Raw genomic sequence first — 23,250 nt, 5'->3', positions numbered from 1 at the left:
TGAGAAAGGGATATTCTGTCGACAAGCTCGCTTATCTGCACCGGTGCGCGCTCAGTCCACTCAGCGCTTTGCTTTTCAGCTATAAAGGCATTAATAGTGAATGTTTGACATTATTTATTGCATACATCTGCTTCGTAGACATCCTTAATCTCTAATAACCCCATTCTGCTGCCTGTTGATCTGTTGTCGTGTTTTTTGTGTGTGTGTGTGTGTGTGTGTGTGTGTGTTTGTGAATATGGCACTTATCACATGCTGTGTGGTATCGTCGTTTAGTATCGGGGCATTTTAACGAGTATCGGCCCGGTGCATCCCTAATTGTTATTATATTATATTATATTATTATAAATTTGCCTTAATTGTACATGAATGCAAAATAATTTTTGCAAGCTATGGTGAAGGGCAAGATTTTCAGGAAGAAACATCCTAACTTTCAGTCTGTTCAGAAGGCTTAGAATACAATGCACAAGTAATACTGACCACTTTCATAATACTATTATGGAGCTATTATTCATTTTTGTAGCTTGATAAACCTAGTTGCCATTCACTTTCATTGTAAAAGAGCAGCCAGAACTTTCAGTTTCACAGTTTTTAACAACGCAAGGGTGAGAAAATAACAAATGTGCACTAAATATATTCAAGAATTTATTTCCTACTTGATAGCGCTTATCATTTTATGAGGAAATAACAACTTGCAAAAAACAACCTGCTCTGAGATTCAACCCTTAAGGAAAGGGAAAAAAAAGTTTCTCCCTCACTTGTATCCCAATGAGAATCCCCTTCTGGGGAAGCTTGAATCCCGTAGAGAGCATGGCCTTCAGGAATGCAGAGTAAATGTTTGGTCCAAAGCATGCCACCCGCAGAGAGAAAAGACAAGAGAAAAAACAAGAGCAAGAAAGAAATATCTTGATCTTTAAGATCATGAGAAAATCTGCAAATATTCATCACAGCACGCAGAAACTCCTGGATAAATTATTCATTTATCTCCATTAGTACAATATTCAAAGCCAAGGTGAAATAAATCAAACATATTAAAGATGTTGCTGAATGAAGGTAGACTGCTGTGATATTACAATTATGAAAAAACTAACAGAATGGGGCCATCATAAAATCTGGGGTGGAGATATTGTACTTCCTGTTCTAATGCTGGAAATGCTGCACGATAAAAACGTTCATGCTTCACTGTCCTCCAGGCTGGTTTCTATGGTTTTCTCGTTGCCAGGGAGAGCAGGTAAACCGGCCCGTGTGGAAACATAAAAATACTCTTTGCTGGATTTGGACGGAAAAACTAGAAGTATGTGTCCATGAGAGCCACTGAACTAATAAGACTACAATTGGTAAACAATATGTAAATATTCATCCCTGACGGTGGGACTGCTCCTCAGCAACCTGAGATGAAAACACGAGCTGGGGACACTTCAGATTTTATGACAGATGTAACGGTAATCAATGTGCCTGAAGCAGCTCCATACCTCTCCGGTGGAGGCCATCTCACAACGCAGGACAGGGTCAGCTTCTCTCAAGCGAGGCCAGGAAAACATAGGAGCCTAGCGAGTATAAACATATTCAATTTCAAATAGAGGTCTTTCAATATGTTTTTTTTTGTTGTTGTTTTTTGTTTTTTTACTGGCTGAAGCATATACTTTACCATTCAGAAGTTTCTATATGTTTTTGAAAAAAAGTCTCTCATCAGGGATGCATTTATTAAATACAAAATAAAGTAAAACAGGATTATTGTGAAATATTATTACGATAGATAGATAGATAGATAGATAGATAGATAGATAGATAGATAAAGTTTATATGTTACATTATAAATGCCTTATAACTACAAAACTATGAATTACGTTAACAAATAAAATGTTCAACAATTGATTTATTATACTGCTGTAACATCTAAGCATTTAGAATGATTTTGCTACACATGTAGACCTGCAAAAGAAACAGTTTGCTATATATTTATGCAACTTAGGAGATGCAGGCTTCCATTTATTTAGAAAAGCCATCTGATACAAATGCTGTTTACTTCCTAACACTTATCTGTGAAGCATTATTACACAGTGCATATCACGCATCCTGGGAACAAGAAAGCGAGAAAATGTATACAAGCCTAATGAAAGTATAATGTTACAATTTTTAATATAGGGCTAATGGTTTTAAGAGCATTTGACATGTTAGGGTGATTCTCACCAATCAAATTATATTATTTGAGAACTTCTCATATGAAAGTGAATGAGAAAACAAACCTGCTACACTACTGCCACCCACAGGCCAAAACATTAGCAGACCTGAATCATCCACACCAAGAAGTGTCTCACTGAAGCCTACAAGATCCAGGGGGCGTGGTTGGATCCAGATCCAACTCCTCCCACCTTACATATACCTAAACCTACCCATCCTGATCCCTAAACCCACCCTATCTCCACCCCTAAACCTTCCAATCTCCACCCCCTAGATGTGGATCCAACCACGCCCCCTGGATGTTGTGGACTGTAGCGAGCTCTACTTGTCCACACCGCGGACATTCAAAACAACAGTTTGTGGAAGAGACGCAACAAACCTGAAAGATACAATTAAATGTCTTAAATTGAGGTAAACAACCTAGCGTTTTTGAAATAGCAGAACACATTTTTCAAACAAAAAAAAAAGATGCTGGATGAATTTGGATAATGGAAGCTATTGAGTGTCGGCTTATAGAACATGGTGGGACTGTTAAAGTAAAATGTTTTGGACTTGACCAACAGGGGGGTGGTTTGACTTCTATTCAAGCAGTTCTCGAGTGACGGGGCAATCTCATTGCCCTGTGAGAATTGACGTCCTTATCGCTCCAATTAAAAGCAGACAGCTCCCATTACTTTCACAGGGGAACGGGACGCAGATTAACACGCCACCCCGGCCTCCACTGCAGATCACCACCAGGGGGAACTCATCCTTGAAGCCATCTAATCAGCCCTGGATAAGCCAGCCTCACTTACGCATGTAAATGCAAGAGAAGGCCGCACCGGCGGGAATAAACACAAGCAGCTTTGATTTGTTCTGGTATGGAAGCACTGTTGGCTGTTAATGTGGCAGGAATCCCAGTGGGCACCGTCCCAATCCCAATCCACCAGACTGAACTGTGGAGGTGAAGGACACTACTACTTCTACTACTACTACTACTACTATTATTCCAAACCGGGCACCGTTCCAGAGTCAGTTCATCATCATAGCAGATCCATTATTTACTACTGAACCCCCTGAGGATTCACAGTACCCTGCAAGGAGAATCACAGAACATGAAGTAGCAAAGAGTGGTCTTCCCTATTACCAATTTATAGAGTTTCCTTTAAAGGCCAGTGGTTGGCATGGAAACCAGGCCTTCCTGGTCCCAATGGGTCACTGCATACATTACAAGAGGAAAATAGCAAATATTGTAACCAACAATCATATCGCATAATGCCAGCAGAAAGCTGTAGAAAAATCAATGAGCAAATTTGTATTGGATCTTTAGAGAAATATCTGGATCTTCATCTTCGTGGACCGATTTCACAAAAACATGGTTCTGTGGTTAACGTGAGTCAACGCTACAGGAGTCTGTAGCTGAGGAAGACAGTACAGACATCACATTAGGGACTTGTTAGGCAGGAAGAGCACTGTTTCTGAGATGCTACCCAGCTTGACAAAAGCAGAGGAAATATGAAACAGGATAATGTACCAATGTGGACCCTGTCATATTTATTTACTGTATATTATCCTGCATCTCACTACTTTGACAGAATTTAACTCTGTGCTCAATTAATTTAAGGTCCTTTTATCTTTACCACTGATTTTTACTTTTTCCTTTGGTGCCACAGATCTGTTGACTTTCAACATGCCATATAATAAAGAAAGGGAAAATATCATAAATATTATGTCTACACTACTTTTAAATGTTTTGGGTCTGTAAGATTTTGAAATGTTTTTAACAAAGTCCCTTATGCTCACCAAGCCTGCATGAGGAGTTGAACAATACAGTAAAAACAGCAAAATATTGTTACATATTATTGCGGTTTAATAAAACTGTTTATATTTTTATGTATTTAAAATGTAATTTATTCCAATTTTGAATTTTCAGCAGCCATTACTCCAGTCTTCAGTCACATGATCCTGCAAAAATCATTCTAATACACTGATTTGGTGCTCAAGGCTTTGTCCAAACTAATACGTTTTCATTTTGAAAATGCATATTTTCGCTCCGTTTGGCCATCCGTCCACACTGACACAGCGTTTTTGTCGAGGAAAATTTAGCTTTTTGAAAACACTCTCCAAAGTGGATACTTTTTAAAAAAATGCTATTTTGGTGTCATAGTGTGGTCTATGAAAACAAAGGCTTTTGAAAACGATGATGCATGTTTAGTCAAGTGAAACATATTGTACCAATAAATATCTGTTTATACTGGAATTGTGCCCGTTATGTGCTATTCACTTTCACACTATTGCTACAAATGTGTTACTTTGTACACTCTTCATATCTCAATTGTATATTCTCTCGATTGCTGTTTGCAGCAAAACACGAGGGTAGTTGCGTTTAACATTTATTATTATTATCAATGTTGAAAACAGTTGTGCAGCTTAATATTTTTGTGGAAGCCAATATACTTTTTCCCTGATTCTTTGAATAGATATTTCAAAAGAGCAGCATTTATTTGAAATATTGAAATAACATTATCAAGATCTTTACTGTGACTTTATTAATGATTAATGACAATGATTAATGGGTAACACTTTACAATAAGGTTCATTAGTGTAGGATATCAGAGACCGAATCAGACAAATTTAAGATTCAATCAGAACATAGAAACATGAGGAGCTGAAATTCCACAGAGAGGCCCCAAGAAATCAGGACAACGTCATAAATTAGATTCTGGCGCCACTAGTCTGAAGCAAGCGAACCAACCAACTCTTTCACGAAACAGCTTGCAACATTAAAACAAAAGAATACTTATTGATATTTCCAATCAGGAAGGAGATCGTCAAATTTGGGGGCAAGTAATCAAGATTGATGGTCAAAGAGATGGCCATCACATGTGTTGCACGCTGGAAATCACAAGCTTCCTTAGACTGATTTTTCCCCCACACAGAAGACAGACTGAAATTCCTTTGTTCACAGAACATGTCTCTATGTCCTACACAGAACCTCACAGAGACTGTCGTTTCCATATGCACCTAAAATCATTTTAAAAGACTTTCATTTTCATTTTAATGAAACTAATCATTTCTATGTATAAGTCCATATCATGTATGTAACCTACACAATTAACTATCATGTTTTAATCACATATGGTGTATGTCTATAACTATTGAACAACTTGAAAGGGTCATATTCGTGTTTGGTATGTATGAGTTTGAAAAATCATGCTTTAAATGTTTCTTCCAATCAATTCTTTGTCAAATGTATCATAGTCTTGTTATAGAAATCATGTCCGAAATTATATTCTACAAGAGCATTTAAAATTCGGACAATGTGACTGACCACGACATGTTGATCTATTGATTGGGTGAAGAAATAAAGCAACACCCCGAGCCAGGACAGTATCTAATTGGTCAAGACAACCATTGGGAGGTGTCAAAAATCAGAGTTTAAAAACACAGGACACCATAAAACTTTCTCTTTTGTCTCTTCTCTTTTTGCTTCAACTTTTGCCACCGCGTTTTGACGCTGCTTTAAAGCCTACATGCCAGCTGCTACTTAACACCACAATGAGAAGAAAAAACACCTAGTCTTGTTATCTCATTTTATTCTTTTACTTTAGTTTATTTTCTTTCCGTTGAGTTTCGTGTTCAAAAGTTAAGTTTGCTGCACAGCCCAGCTCCGACGGCACCTGCTTCAAACTTCAACCAGACCGCAACTCCACAACTTCAGCCAACGCCCAAGACTTCACTACGAACGACCACCGAACTTTCAGCCAATCAGCAACCTCGGGAAACCCCCTTTCCTGCAACTACGACAACAAAAGGGAATCCCTCACAAAGGCAACGCAAGCAAGTAACTTCCAGATTTTTGCTGAGCTGGTGCATTTAATACAAAGTTTAGCCTCATTGAGAAACTCAATTTGAGGGTTAAATAAGTGATTGATGGTTGTTCAGGTCTATGCAATAACACATATTGCTGTAAACTTGGGATTTCACATTTTCATTCTCTAAACTCATCCTTTCCTCACTTTCTCTCTTTCTGCAACTTGTGTGAATGTGTGTGTTCATGTGTTAGATTAGTTTACATGTCTTAGATTTATCAAATAAAGTCATATTTATATTGAAACGAGAAGTATCTTGTGTTTTGTGCTCACAAGTTAATGTCTTAATCTGCCGATCTTGTTACTGTGCTATTAAATAGTGTTTTCACTATATTTTGGATTTTAATATCCAGTGCAGAGTTGATGATATACAGCTCGTCCGCTGACTCAGTGATCAGCCGTGAAACAGTGGTTCTGTTCAAATTCTCTTTAAAATCATAAATGATTCCCTTTGAGCTAAACTGACCTGTTTCCCTTTAAATTACATATTACCCTTACATTAGTTAACATTAGTTAACAACATTAGTAAACATGAACTAAGAATGAACAATACTTCTACAGCATTTATTAATCTTAGTTCATGTTAATTTCAGCATTTACTAATGCATTATTAAAAATCAAAAGTTGTGTTTGTTAACATTAGTTAATGCACTGTGAACTAACATGAATAAACAATGAACAACTGTATTTTCATTAACTAACATTAAAGATTAATACATAGTGTAATAAATGCATTGTTTAGTGTTTGTTAATTTTAATTAATACATCAACTAATGTTAACAAATGACACCTTATTGTAAAGTATTACCGATAAAAGAAAAATATGCCCTTGCATTATATTATATTATATATTATGGGAAACTGAAGAAAAAGATCACGAGAGATGCATTTGAAAAAGAGAGAGAGAATGAATCTTTAATCTTGCAAGAGAGTGTAAATCCCCTATATGTATCTCTCCAACAGAAACATCCAGTTAGCTGTTTAAAATTCCTCTCAGCACTAAATGAGGTATTTAAAACTTTGAGATTGGCAGGAGATGGGGATTATTCCCTTGTGATTGGCTCCTATTTGCGGCTATTGCACTGAAACTCCTTGATCATTTCACAGGAAATGACTTTGGGAGAATAGAGACACCATTCAGGCGGCAAGTGTCTTAGATTCACGTAACTACTTTGACTCCTGAACCTGTGATACAAACCAGCACTAACACTCTAGTAATTTAATTGTACAATCAATCTCTTTTAAAGCTGATTAACTGGCTTGTTCAGTAAGTAGTAACTAGTTACTTGAAAAGTACAAATCAAATACACCTCTAAACACTATGTGGTACTTTTATTCAGCAAGCTTGGATTAAATCGTCTGATCAAATGTGACCATAAAGATTTATGATACAAAAGATTTAAATTTTAAATAATCTTGTTATTTTAAACTTTTTATTAGAAGAACCCTAAATGTCCTGAAAAATCTCATTTTCCACAAAATCACCATCAAAGGATCATATGACACTGAAGACTGGAATAATGGCTGCTGAAAATTCAGCTTTGCCATCACAGGAATATATATCACAAGAGTATATAGATAAATATATAAATAAAATCTTTAAAAAAAAACTTATATACACACACATTTATTTTGAATTTCCCTCTGGGATTAATAAAGTATCCATCCATCCATCTATCTATCTATCATTTTATTTGCCCATGTTTCATTTGTAATTTTCAGTCTATATACATATTTTACTTTTGATACACTGATAATATAAAGTACAATAAAATGCCTGTGCGCTAACTGCTAATTCACAGCTATAACACACATTTACTGTACTTAACACACATACATACCTTAATGCCAACATAGTCGACTGGAATGATTTTCTAGGGAGGGCAGACGAGACTCGTTCAGTGGCTCACCCACCATGACCCTGGTAGCCACATCGATGAAGTCCACACCAATAGTTTTAGAGACGAAAGGGAATGATCAAGATGCACGCAGGTTACACTCGATCACCTGAGACAGAAACACACGGTCTTGAGTAACCAACAGACATATTCTACAAATATAAAGCTGAATAAAAACTAACAGCTTAGCATGACTCATTTCTTCCTTACTATGACCCAATATTTTTCAATGGAAAGCATAATTTACAGAGTAAATCAAGAAGAAAAAATGGAAAGTAGTTCTAATAATAATTCTGGATCAAAAATTTCTAAATGCTGTCGGTTCACTGGCCATGGAAAAGTAATGCTCAAATTCATATCTTTTAAAGTCACAGACACATTTTTCCTGAAGCACCAATAACTTACCATTACATCATTGCCCTTCACCAAAAATTGAGTGTTAAATGGCCCTGACATCTCAAACGCCTTTGCAATTTTCTGTGTAGCAGTCTTCACCTAAAATAAAAAATATATAATAAAAATATATAAATAAAAACTACAAGTAATAACTCAAAGTCTTTATGTACGCACAGTCGGAAAACATTAATCACAGTCTGAGTTATGCAGGTCCTCTTAAATATAAAACAATCAAATGTACATTTTAGGAAGCGCAGAAGGTTTAATATCAACTCTGATAAACCGAGGCAGCTGAAAAGAGAAGACTTTGATGGACTGCTGGCCCTCTAACTTTGCTGGGAATAAACACGTTTATAAAAACAAACAAACAAACGGACAATTTTTGACAGTCGGCTTTGATTCAGCTCAAAGGAAAATGAAAAGTCACATCTGTGGCTCGTGAAGTACACAATCAAGACCACACTGAAAGAAACTTTAGATTAAAAATGACACCAGCATATGTTTTGTGTAGCCAGATTTGATTTTTCCTGCACAAATTGGATGTCACATTAACAATGCAAATTTTAGTAATGGATGTTTCAGCATTATGTTCTTCATGAGGACAGAGTCGCCACAGTCAAAAATGGGAAAAGCCACAGCGTTTGAAAGAAAACATCTGATGCAAAAACGTATTGTACAACAAATGGAAAAAACATTGTTAAAATGTGATGGAAAAGCTAAACAAAACAAAACAAAAAAAGAAATGTCTGCCTGTACAAAGTGCAAACCAGCTTCACACAGCAGGCTTTGTTGAATAGAAATGAAGTTGAGACCTTCTCCAGAGCTCCCTGGCTGATGGTCTGGGTGGGCAGCATGAGTGTGGCGTCTCCTGAGTGCACTCCTGCGTCCTCCACATGCTCTGTGATAGCATGAGCCAGCACCTGTAACCACAACCATCCTTAAAACAGATGTTTAGCTATCATTTGTTTCAGCTCGTTTTACTTTTGCATTTTTCAAATCATGGATAGGCTCATGTGTTTGATTTCACCAACACATTTCCCAACCATCAACTGATTGCAACGGTCACAACTTGAAACATTTTAAAAGTGTCTTTATTACTTTCGTTGATGGTACAAGCCGTTGAGTGTTGTTATTCCAAAACAAAATACGAGTTTATGAATATACAAGATGAGATGAGCAACGACCTGTACTCTGAACTCCCAGTCACTTAAGCACTGAGTAGTAGACTGTGGAAGTGATATCAAGTCCTTAAGAGCTGGGACTAAAATGGACCATTTAGTCGTTCCTGTTAGCAAACATCAATTTCAAGGGGTAAGACTCATATAATATTTTTTATGCAGAAAATTTTGATGTGATTTAACAAATGATCACACACTGGAACTGGAATAGCTTCAGTTTAGGTGTGAGCAGTCAGATTGTTTGTTCAGCCAAAATAGACAGTTCAACCAAAAATGTCATTTCTGTTATCAATTACTCACCTTAACATAACCACTGACAGTAGCCATTGTCTGCCACAGCATTTTTTCCATACTATGGAAGTCAATGGCTACCATCAACTGTTCGATTACCAACATTCTTTATATCTTCTTTTTTGTTCAACATAAGAAAGAAAGTCAGATTTGGAACAACATGAGGGTAAGTAAACAATGACAATTTTCATCATACTTTATTTTAAGGTCCAATTCCCACTATTAACAAACAACTTGCCTCAAACTCTTAATTACTGCTTGTTCATAGTTAGTAAGGTAATTAAGTTCAGGTATTGGGTAGGATTAAAGGAATAGTTCACCCAAAAAATGAAGATTTTGTCACAAATTACTCACCCTCATGTCGTTCCAAACCTGTAAGTTTCTTTCCTATGTTAAACACAAAAGAAGATATTCTGAAGAATGCTCGTAATCAAACAGCTGTTGGTCCTCATTGCCGTTTTTGGATTACCAGCATTCTTCAAAATAGAAAATCTTCATTTTTGGGTGAACTATTCCTTTAATCCTACCCAATACCTGAATTTAACAAGTACCTTACAGTAGAATATGGTTATGAATAATATGTGCCTAATAAGTACTAACAAACAGCAAATATGCTAGTAATATGCATGCTAAAAAGCAACTAGTTAATAGTGACAACTGATCCCTAAACTAAACTGTTCCTTTAAGATTCTAATCACTTTAGTGCAAAAACTAGACGTCACATTATAATCCTAATTTTACTTACCACAACAATTATGTGATAAAGCCGTAATAAAGAAACAAAAAGAGAAGGAACATACATACAAGCATTTTTTTAAACTGAAGCAGACTGAGCCATCTTTTTTTTTTTTTTTCTTGTTTTTATGTGTTGGTGTGTGGGAGAGCATAATGTACTCAAAAGTCTTATACAACAAATTGTATCCTCTACACAATGAAACCACTGCAACATTGATCTTCGCTTTGGGACAGTTTCAATCAAAATCTAGTGTTCCATATTCTACGTTCAGATTTCCATTTAGTGCCTGATATAGTTTTTGATATAGAATTTTGTGATGACCACAGGATGATCCTGTTCCCAAGAAAATGCTGTAAATAACACAGCTGCTAAAAAAAGAGTCTCTTAGGTATACTGCAAAGGGCATCGGAAGTACTGTATTGAAAAGCTGATTCAAAAGGCCTTTCAAGGCTATAAGTGTACATTAACAAGGACAGAGTGTTTGTGAAGTGCTTCCCAGAATTGTAAACCGTCTTACAGCCACACCAACCTGAGCCTCATGCAGAACAAGGTCATTCTTTTACTTAAGTGAATACAAGCATAATGCTTTTCAGAACTAAACCCTTCCACCCAGAACCTGTCTGATAGACCTGTCTTTATTCCAATCTTATAATATCCATTAGTCATTTGACAGGCTTTATAAGGCAAACTGACATACACTAAAATACGAATTTAGGTGGGATTTTTTAGGCTTTTGGGTTTTCATTGAATGAGGTACTGATGTACAGACACAGATATTGATCATTTCAGCCTTTCACACTGTTTAGTTAACCTGTGTGGCAGTTGTATTGATCTACAGTAAATAACAGGATGACCCTTTGGTGTGTATGTGGCTTGAATATCACATAAATTAATTACATTTTAAAATATATTTAAATAGAAAATACTTTACTGTTATTACTGTTTCACTGCTTCACCTTAGTGAGCAAGCATCTTCCAGTCACCAAACTTTTGAAAAGTAGTATACAGAGAGTATGGAGAGACAGAATAAATAGTAAATACACTCATCTCTACCTGATGAAAGATGAACCAAGGTTAACTGAGTGCTTGAGAAAATTATGTGTTGAGCTTAAGCCTTTTCATTTTACCAGAGCCATAAAAGGGTTCACAACTCTCTATAAATCTATACATATATCATTGATCTGCACTGTTATACGACTGTGTAGTAAAAGACCTCATGCAATCACTGTTGAAGTTCTGTGGCTTGTAGTCCACATCTGTTAGCTTAGAGGTCGTCTATATGCCAGAGACAAAGTCCACAAAAATGTACTTTTACCATATTTTTACAAATTAACTTAGTAGACTTTGACTTTTGGCAAAATGGACTACAACATTGAATGAATTAGCAGAAGCATTGCTAAAATGCATTCAACCATTGATGAGGCATTTCACTTTATTTAACAACCTGCTATGTTTCACATATAAAGTTAATAGTCATTCTTTGACAGGTGTTCATCTTGATTTGGTTCGAAGCAGAAAAAAAACATTGATTTTATTAAAATACTGCCGTGCACTGCAATACTTCAGTAGTTCTCTATATCCTGTCGGTACAAATCTGAATAATTTACAAGCTTGACAATATAAAAACTAATTGAATTAATTTTTGCTAGTGATGGTAATTAAAAAAATTATGGTGAAAAAATACTCAATATTTTTCCTTATGTACTCAGGAATGGCTCAATGATGGTGACAGTGATGGTAAAGCAGTTTTGCTGGACTCAGGAAAACTATTGCACTCTTAAGTGAAAAACTGTAAGGGGCAGCAGCAACAGGAGATGAAAATCAATACTGGCCCTGAGGTACAGAAAATCTGGAGCTGCTGGAAATGTGCTTGGTCTGTTTTTAAAAAATAAAAAGCTCTTTAGGACATAGATAGGATGAAATGTAATTTCAAGAACATCATTCATTTGTGATAATGGGTAAAAAGGCTGCATGTTACAGAATTCATGACTGAGCTTTTGCATGATTCATGTGGCAAAACCAACACGCTTCACATTAAGTTATTTATGCTGCAAGCGAGTCAAATGGTTAAATGTGCAGATCTCACCTGTAACAGCCATTGACTCACCTGTGTGGCTTCCTCCAGGAAACGTTTCATCTCATCTTCACCGTACACCACATTCATGGCTGAGCCACTGGAAACAGAAAGATTCTCATCGTTCATCACTCTGACATTTAAATGAGCCCATCAGGAGACAAAAACATGATTCGATGGTTGTAGAGTCAAACTTAACAGACGGGAAGATATGTAGAGTTGTGTAAATGAAGAAAGGAAGAGAGAAAAAGCAAACTAGAGAAATATATTTGGGTCAGCTGTTCCTCGAGGCAATCAGCACTGAATGTGCTTCATATAGAGAGAAAAAAGACAGATTTATTTTGTGATTTTAATGGCATCACCCCTACAGCTAACATTTGTGGCATAGCCAAACCGCACCTGATTAAATGATCATCCACATATATTGTCCATATATATGGACATATCCATAGAACAATTTTGGGTTGTGTGTGTGCACCTTTTTTTATTAAATAAATCAATACTTTTCACGAGTTCACACTTACATCTATTTAGCACGAGTAAGGTAATGCGTATTTGGCGAGTATAGTAATGCGCAGCTGGTGTACTGTCCTGGGGAAGGGCTCCGAGCTCGGGAATGGCCCGAACCCAGAGTACCCCCCCCCCCCCCCCCCCCCCCCATAGTGTGGTGAGAACTCTAGTGATACCTCTTGAGTGGAGAAGGGGTGGTGGATGGATGCTGATTACCCGTCAAATGAATAGAGGTATGTCAGCTGTATTTATATCCGTGCATTGATTAACTTGAATGCGTTCCTCTTGTGTTAATCAGGCTAAGTATCTGACGTGCTCCTCCCAAACTTTGTTAATAAAACATCATTTATTAAGCAAAAAAGTTCATCCTTGGTTGCATCCCATAATAAAATATTACAGAAGGTGATCACTGCTTAACTTTACACTATTTAACTGACTCTCAGCAATATGTTTCACTAACACATCAAAATACAGTGAATACAGAGAGACAAGTGGGAAATATACTGAGACAGCTCTAAGCGTCTCTTCAGTATGAACCGTTCCACGGTCCAGATGAACTGGCAGTGTTTCTGTCAGGGTCTGTGTCAGAGCTGCAGTCCCTGAGCGTCTGAGCCTCAGGCACGAGTCTAGGCAATATAACTATGCCAAACCGCAGCTGGCACCAAACACCCACAGAAACACAGAGCAGGACTCAAAACACGGGTCTCAACTGAGCAGCTAAGCGGTGATGGAGTCACACTACACTGGGCAGTAAATATTCAAACGAAAAAAAGATGGGTTTTCTTGAAAAATGAAAGCAAATCTCTGCAAGAGACTGTATGTGGGTGCTGATTATACCATTAAAGGGTATATTTAAGATTTTGCTAGTGATAAATAAATGTACTAAAGCACTTTACTTTCATTTAGCTTCATATGTTTTCAGTCTGGTTACAAGATTGATATTTGTGCTCTGCATCTTCCACTGATATCTATTAGCTTCACACTTGAACAATATGAGTCACAATATGAGTCTCTGTATTTTGACTGCTGTGGTTCGAAAAAAAAAAAAGCTCTAATCTTCTCTCAAAACAGACAGTAACCTTTGAGGCAACATCTAATGAGAACAAACAGAAAAGTGCTCCACTGATGAAAGTGATTTTATGATTGAGATGTGTATTGGGTAATGGTTAAAAGCAGAATTTTTTAGCTATTTCTGTGTGACCTCTTGCTGCACGGAGGACTTGGTGCCTGGTTTAAAAGGAACCTAATTTTCTCATTGCGGCACTCAAAATAGATGTCTACTGTCTGATTATGTGCAAATTAGCTGTTCAGGTCCTGCCAATCTGAGAGTCTTATAATGTGGGTGAACTGCATCTTACCCAAGTTTTCTACAGGCCGTCATTGAGAAGCCTGGAGTGACATTTCTCTTCTCCTGACAAATCAGCAGTTGACTGCTTTACACTGCCCTGAATCAAATGAAAGTAGACATCAGTCAGTCTACTTATGAACATGGGAGAGCTATTAATGGAATCAAAAATTAAAACTTTTATGTTTTTTTTTGTTTTTATTGGTCCAAAACATTCACTTTGGTCTTATCCATATAATTACAATTCATAGTAGCAGAAAGGGACCATATTTATGTGAGGAAGATTTAATTTATCATTATTATTATTGTTGTTATTATTAATTCAAATAAATTAATTCACTAAAAATTATACCCTATGGAGCAGTTAACTCGTTAGATCAGAGAATCGCTATTTTGAGCTGATTCATTTTAAATACACCATTTCAATGATTCATTCACCAATCAACTCAATTTGTTCAGTAACTAATCCTACTGCAGTAGTTTTCAAACTCTGGAGGGAAAGATTATTAGTGAAATAAGATTACATTTTTGGCTTTTCATCCCACAGAAGTCTCTGCCAAAAGAGATACAAAAGCATCACACGGGGAGTCCGTACTGTGCTTGTGTCTTGACTTCACCGTTCCCCTTGTACTCACCTCAGAACATAGGATGGCTGCAGGAGGCAAGGGTAGCCCACAGAACTGGCAAAAGAAACAGCATCTTCCTGAAAAAGACAGAAAGTTAGATATCTCTTTGCAATCAGCTGCACGGCATCACCTAGTATGTGTTGCAGATGAGGTCAGGCTTCTTGTGCTCATTTCTCCATTTGAATCCCAGACTGTGGGCAAAGGGCCAGACAATTACCGCTGACCACATCTATTCACCTTACTTTTAATGCTTTGTGAAGTTGGCTACTTCACAGAGCGAAGAACTATAAGATTGAACAACCCTGTATCAGAGCAAACTGTTATTAGCAAGTGGAATTAGCTTTTGCCAAACATATTGGAGAAAATACTGCCTAACTCAAGCTAAAATGCATCCATAAAACCATTATATTGTACAAATCTAATATTAAAATTAACATCTAAGTATCCATTTGAGAGCTTACAGCATAGGGGTGGATCAACTAAAAAAAAATGACAAATTTCATCTGTACCTCACATAACTGCGGTTTCACAGACAAGGCTTAAGTCTAATTATGGACTAAAATGCATGTCTGGGCTGTTTTAACTGAAAGAAAATTTCAGTTAAACTAAAAAATCTTACCGATTTATTTTAATTTGTAGTATATTTGTAGTAAATATTTTTAGTTATCCACAAACTGTCACGGTGCACACAGCAGGGAGGATACAGGAAACACGGAAACGAGGATGTAACTCAAAAACATACTTTACTAGGACATCAGGGCAGGACAAGGCAAGGCAGACACTGACAGGAACACCGGGGAGTAACGAGTAGACCAGACAAAATGGCACAACACAGACAGGACTATAAATACACAGGTAAATTAACTCAAACACACCTGGAACCGAATAAACTACTGATGACATGACAAGGACAGGAAACAAACCAAATATGGGCACAAGAGGCAGGAACATATGATAGACACACAACAGTTCCCTTACACAAACCTTATTTTGGGCATTTAAACAAAACAAAAAAAAAACATTCTAAAAACCTAATGACTTTCAGAGAATTATTTATGCAAATGCAAAAATACTAACTCGTTTCTGAGTTTTAGGACTCATTCCAACAGCACTCTGTTGTAAAGCTTTAAAAGATTTGGAATACACTGCATGTGATGTCTGGTGCTTTTATGGTGCTTTTTTATTTTTTATAGATTATATGTGACCCTGGACCACAAAACCAGCCTTAAGTGTCAGTCTTTCAAAATTGAGATTTATACATCATCCATTGATGCATGGTTTGTTAGGATCGGACAATATTTGGCCGAGATACAACTATTTGAAAATCTGGAATCTGAGGGTGCAAAAAAGTCAAAATATTGAGAAAATCGCCTTTAAAGTTGTCCAAATTAAGTTCTTAGCAATGCATACTACTAATCAAAAATTAAGTTTTGATATATTTACGATAAGTAATTTACAAAATATCTTCATGGAACATGAATATCCTTAATATCCTAATGATTTTTGGCATAAAAGAAAAATCAATCATTTTGACCCATACAATGTATTTTTGGCTATTGCTACAAATATACCCCACTGACTTAAGACTGGTTTTGTGGTCCAGGGTCACATATGGAAAACTATGAAAAAAAATGGAGAGTTCACTTTTTTTGGTGAACTGTCTTTTTAACAAAGCAGGAAATGCTGTGTGACCTAAGAAAGCAACCGTATCCTCTCTCCTCACCTTTCGTAAGCACTGGCCTTCTAGCCAGAAACAGCAAAGTGAGTGAACCACAGAATCCCAAAACATTCTGCTGATCTCTACTGCCTTTCTGGCTTGTTTCAATAACAGGGAGACCATTAAAATGCTGGATGTACCCTCAGCAGCGAGACAGAGACCAGCGGAGGGTGAGTGGGCAGCGCCATGGGGCAGAATGCCCTCTTTCTCCCCCCTTCATCACACCGACTTCAGCTCTTCGCTTCCATGGCCCGCGGCAAGAAGGCTGGATGTAGCTAACGGACGAGCAAGCATGCTTCCAGTCAACATGTTTCAGAACTTCTAATGTTTGCTGTTTGAAAGCACTCAGACACCTCTGGAGTATTGGGGTGAATGCAGCATTTGTAAAAGTGAAAAGTCTGGAAAAGCAACTATACTGGAAAAACGTCTGCATGGCCGCGCGAGTGGGCGATTTCTTAAAAGCCTAGAATGAATGGAGCAATAAATGATTAAGCAAGAAAATTCATAAGAAAAGCGGGTGGTGTTCACGATTATTGCAAAATCACATCTACATTACTCAACTGACCCAAATCAACAAACTCCAGCAAATCCTGTCCCTTTTATCCTTGAACATGATGTGAATAATCAAGATAGCGGCGTACAGAATATTTATTTAGTGGTTCAATTAAAAGTATTTAAAATTAAGAACCAGTAACAACACCTCTTTCATCTCTCCTGAAACAAACCACAGATGAAGTGCGTTTGAAGAGAAACTGGCCTTACCAGTGAGCTCAGAGCCCTCCACGGGGCCTGGCCTACACCCAGATCATCCAGTATGGAGGAGAATACAGATCTCTCTTCTGCACGATCGATCTGAAGAGGACTGGTTCCCAGAATCTTCACCCCATTCAGGTGCAGGGGCATGGCCAGGTTATTGGGGATCTGCCCACCCGCAGATACTATACAGCCGGTGCAGCCCTGTGGAAGGATGGAACGTCTCTGAAGTCTTAGTCTTGTATGAAACACTTCTGACTATCGCCACAAATTCTGATCCACAATGTAACGTATTCTGGTCAAGAACAGCCCACATAAATGGAAAGAAATGTCTGACTGGAATGAAAAGTGACCACACAGTGAATAATAAAGAGGCACAAACAGGAAGGAGAAAAAAACTTAATTAAAATAAAGTTTTTTGTGAGAAAATAAACTGTGTAAAACTAGATAAAATATATGTAATAAACTTTGATAAATATGTAGTTTTTTTTTTAAAGATGTCAACTTGTGCACACCAAGGTTGCATTTATTTGATCACAAATGCAGTAAAAACAACAATTTTGTGATGTTACTACAATTTGTATTGCATTTTATTTTTCAACTATTATATCTATTAGACTTCTCTAAAATACACATACAAATATTTAATACATTATATTCTTAATGTAATTATATTTTTAATATTTAAATTTTTGTTTTTGCTTTAGAAATCATTCTAATGTACTAATTTGGTACTTAAGAAACATTTCTAATTATTATTGCAATTGACAACAGTTGTGCAGCTTCATTTCTTTCCAGGATTCTTTGATAAATTGAATTTGAGTTCAAAAGTTCAAATGAACAGAATTTATTTGAAACTGATTTTTTATTGTAACAAGCTAAGTGTCTGTGTAATGCATCTTAGCTGAATTAAAGCATTCATTTGTTTTGTCAAAAAAGGTTCAAATTTCAGCATTCGTTGTATGCACTGGAAATGCACATCTGGTCCTATTTTACAAACTGAGGGACTAAATTTAGACGGAGTCTAAATTGTCTGTAATAATCTACACCATGACAAAATTACTGTCAATAGGCATTCATTATAATATTCCTATAATACCCAATTATTCCTTTCAGTTAACATACATCTACAAAATGACAAGTGCTTTTTATAATTACAGAGTTTCAACTCTACAATTTAACATATGACTGATTGTATCTGTCCATGACCAAAGACTACAAATAGTGCTGCTTATGAATTCAATAAAGCTTGCTTCATCCTCTAATATGACAGAAAATTTGTTTTAAGCAAAGAAGGTTTTAATCAGAGTGCTGTTTTGACAAAAATGACTATAATCATTTTTCATTCATTGCATGAATTCACAATGATTTTCTGTTCCACTCTTTATAGGCATTGCTCATAGACTCTCATCCGCTGATGTTGTCTTCCTCTCTTTCTCTGTTTTACAGATGAACTGTGGTCCCAGGAGCTGACCCTGGGACATGACATGGCATTATTTTATGCTCTGAGAGCAGTCATATACCTTCTGATCTCATTCGTCACATTTCGATGGCAACCACATGTATGCGCACTTCATTCATACACGGTTCCCTCCAGGTTTATCAGAGTATGCTAACGTGATGGTAATAAACCGCTACACAGCACCTGGGAATTTATTACAACCTCTGAGCATAACAACAATCACTTGATCAACCCATGCTTTAATCACCACTTTAACTAGCTTATAATGTGTCTGAATGGAAAAGTCAATGGCTGTTAGAGAGGTCAGGTTTTTGCATCATCAGTGAAGACTTTAGTGGCTCCATCTCTATAAAGGGAATAGAAATGAGCTCACTACGCACTGCTTAGATGCTTAGAGGCATTTCCTGTTTAGTCTCTGGAGATAATGGCATCTAGGTCTGAAGCTGCATAAAAACAGCTTTTATTCTCTCTACAGAGAACATTCTCACAATATAAATTGGAATCTTTTCACCCAGAGGTTGTTAAGTGATGGTATATGATTCGGTAACAGTGTGATTTCAACTTTTTTTAATTGCCAAAATCCCAGTGAGGAACTGCTCTTCACATAATACTGAAGAATGACCAATCACAGAAGTTTATGTTACCGTGGAAACAGAAACTGGAGCAAAATAGCTCGGCAGCGACTGCTCATTCCCAGAAAACTTTTCAAATGACATAAATACAGGGCTGCTGAGCATGTATTATATAAAAATATTGCAAATAATCGCATATGTACAAATCGCAAATGTACAAATCACAATATGCATTTGCATAGCAAACCAGTGTGAGGAAATAAGTTATATGTTGTTTGTATCACTTTTGAAATATAATTTCAATGTATTTTCCACAACTACTGCATTGTATTACATTTCATATTATTTAACAAGTTATCACATATCACATTTTTCTTCATTATCGTGCAGGCTAAAAATGGATATAGTGTTAATAACTTAAAACCATTGGCAGTATACTGTCCTATTTATCATATTGTATTTTTGAATCTGCATGCTGTGACATACCAACAAACATAACTATTTACAGCAGGACTAATACAGAATAGCAGTACGCTATTCTGAACATAGCATATCTATTTTTCTGGTTTTCAAAAACATTTAATGCTTTGAATCAAATGCTGTAATGTTGTGATTCCTTTTGAAATGCCTATGGAGAAAAAGAATGGAAAAAACGATTTCAAGAAGCAATGCAGCTGAAAACGTGTGCCATCAGTGTTGTGCTTGAATATCACTTTTTCAAAATGCAATGAGATTTTAAAATACCAGTCCAGGCATTAAAGAATTCATATGCAGTGGAAACACATGATGTTGTTTGTATAGCACTGGCTGCATAAACAGTCTAACGCTGGTGGCAGCAGCAGTGGAGTTAGCCCTGCTGTGATATTCATATTAAGACCAGTCGGCTCTTGTCTACAGTAACGCATTGCTGAACATCAAAGAAGAAAATGAGGACTTGCTCGTATTCTACAGACTGTCTGCTGCCGGTTTTATAAAGGACGCTGCTACTTCACTTTCAACAGTGAAAAAAAAGAACACATAACTCTTCTATACTTTCAGACACAAGATAACAGGGGAGATTGGAACATTGTATTAAGCAGGTTATTTCTTATGAGGCAGGGAATAAAATGAGAGAAAATCTATTTCCACAGCTCAAAAATGGTAGCATGCAGCCTGATAATATCAGGAAATTGTTTTGGGATGCAAGTGTGGTGAACAAAAACAGGTTTAGTATAACGTCAATGCATACGCTTCATATTAGGCTTTACAATGCCTGTACTTTCATTGGAACATACTATTTTCCCTACTATAATGTCAAAATATTTAACTACATAAATAATTGTCCACCAAACCAGTGTTACGGTCAACTATTTAAAAAATTATAACATAACAGAAACTACTACTAAAAATGATAAAAAGCACAAATTACTATCAAAACTACAATTACAATGAAAACTGAAAATATAAAAAATAGTAATAAATACTTTGATAACAAACAACAGTGTAACACGACCCTAGTGTGTATATGTATATGTATATATATACACACACACACACACATACACATATATATATATATATATACATATATATATATATATATATATATATATATATATACATATACATATACATGTATATATATATATATATATATATATATATATATATATATATATATATATATACATACATATACACACACACATATTATATATTATATATTAGGGCTGTGTATTGGCAAGAATCTGGCGATATGATACGTATCACGATACAGGGGTTGCGATACGATATATTGCGATACATTGCGATACTGTAAGCAAGGCGATATATTGAGATATTTCTTATTTTAGGAATAGGATATATATTTTTTAGGAAAGCTGTCACTAAGAACACACCACCATATGCAAACCTTAGCAAAAAATAAATAAATAAAAATAGTTTAACCAGAACACACTGCAGATCACACTGGGATCTGCATTTGCAATAATCAGTCCCTATAACATTCAACATTATTGAACCACTTTTTGTGCAGTACGAGTAAAGGGGGAAATATTCAAGTGCTTGCATGATTCTTTAGTTAAATGTATGTATAAAATGTATTTTATAAAAAGATAAATATATATATTTATAGACTCTACTGTAAAGGTTCACAGTTTAAGTTTACAATTGTGACATGCAATGTCAAAACATTTGATCTGAACAAAAAATGTCATCTGCTTAATATCAATGAAAAATAAAGTGCTTGCAGGATTCCTAAAGAAAACTAAACAATTGTAAAACAATAAAATAAATACAGATGTTAAACTTTATCAGAACTTTTCAACTTGGATTTCACTGGTTTTTCAGTTTGTATTTATGTTCCGCGTGGAATCGCTGAGACGATCCAGGGCACGAAGCTCCCGTTCCACCACATCCCAAAGATGCTCTATTGGGTTGAGATCTGGTGACTGTGGGGGCCATTTTAGTACAGTGAACTCATTGTCATGTTCAAGAAACCAATTTGAAATGATTCGAGCTTTGTGACATGGTGCATTATCCTGCTGGAAGTAGCCATCAGAGGATGGGTACATGGTGGTCATAAAGGGATGGACATGGTCAGAAACAATGCTCAGGTAGGCCGTGGCATTTAAACGATGCCCAATTGGCACTAAGGGGCCTAAAGTGTGCCAAGAAAACATCCCCCACACCATTACACCACCACCACCAGCCTGCACAGTGGTAACAAGGCATGATGGATCCATGTTCTCATTCTGTTTACGCCAAATTCTGACTCTACCATCTGAATGTCTCAACAGAAATCGAGACTCATCAGACCAGGCAACATTTTTCCAGTCTTCAACCGTCCAATTTTGGTGAGCTCGTGCAAATTGTAGCCTCTTTTTCCTATTTGTAGTGGAGATGAGTGGTACCCGGTGGGGTCTTTTGCTGTTGTAGCCCATCCGCCTCAAGGTTGTGCGTGTTGTGGCTTCACAAATGCTTTGCTGCATACCTCGGTTGTAACGAGTGGTTATTTCAGTCAAAGTTGCTCTTCTATCAGCTTGAATCAGTCGGCCCATTCTCCTCTGACCTCTAGCATCAACAAGGCATTTTCGCCCACAGGACTGCCGCATACTGGATGTTTTTCCCTTTTCACACCATTCTTTGTAAACCCTAGAAATGGTTGTGCGTGAAAATCCCAGTAACTGAGCAGATTGTGAAATACTCAGACCGGCCCGTCTGGCACCAACAACCATGCCACGCTCAAAATTGCTTAAATCACCTTTCTTTCCCATTCTGACATTCAGTTTGGAGTTCAGGAGATTGTCTTGACCAGGACCACACCCCTAAATGCATTGAAGCAACTGCCATGTGATTGGTTGATTAGATAATTGCATTAATGAGAAATTGAACAGGTGTTCCTTATAATCCTTTAGGTGAGTGTATACACACACACACAGCCCTGCAAAAGTATTGGGACAGCAAAGACAAAATTGCTCTGTTGGCTGTGGAGTCAAGACATTTACAAATATGATAAATGAATATGACGAATATGAGACAAAACTACAGAATGTCACATTTTATTATTGGGTGATTCAACACAGATGTTTTACCAGCTAAGAAGTTCAGCACTTTTAGAGTTTCATCCCTCTATCTGATGTGAGCATAAGTATTGGAACAGTTGCCTCACAGGTCTTTCTAAGT

General features: G+C 36.7%; 1 pseudogene across 1 annotated transcript in view; it reads right to left on the bottom strand.

Annotated features, from left to right (window-relative positions):
• LOC306875651 (carbamoyl-phosphate synthase [ammonia], mitochondrial-like) overlaps nucleotides 1-23,250 on the bottom strand; it is a 47,843-nt pseudogene that overhangs the window by 7,762 nt on the left and 16,831 nt on the right. Inside the window, exons 18-25 of the transcript in view lie at nucleotides 17,563-17,757; nucleotides 15,093-15,160; nucleotides 12,615-12,702; nucleotides 9,136-9,243; nucleotides 8,333-8,422; nucleotides 7,871-8,036; nucleotides 1,470-1,544; nucleotides 756-854 (exon numbers count right to left, since the gene is read on the bottom strand). The product of the transcript in view is annotated as a carbamoyl-phosphate synthase [ammonia], mitochondrial-like (transcript). The remainder of the gene's footprint in view (nucleotides 1-755; nucleotides 855-1,469; nucleotides 1,545-7,870; nucleotides 8,037-8,332; nucleotides 8,423-9,135; nucleotides 9,244-12,614; nucleotides 12,703-15,092; nucleotides 15,161-17,562; nucleotides 17,758-23,250) is intronic.

The sequence above is a fragment of the Barbus barbus genome (assembly GCF_936440315.1).
Source record: "Barbus barbus genome assembly, chromosome: 10".
Classification (NCBI taxonomy): domain Eukaryota; kingdom Metazoa; phylum Chordata; class Actinopteri; order Cypriniformes; family Cyprinidae; genus Barbus; species Barbus barbus.
This window is presented reverse-complemented; position numbering and strand designations above follow the sequence as displayed.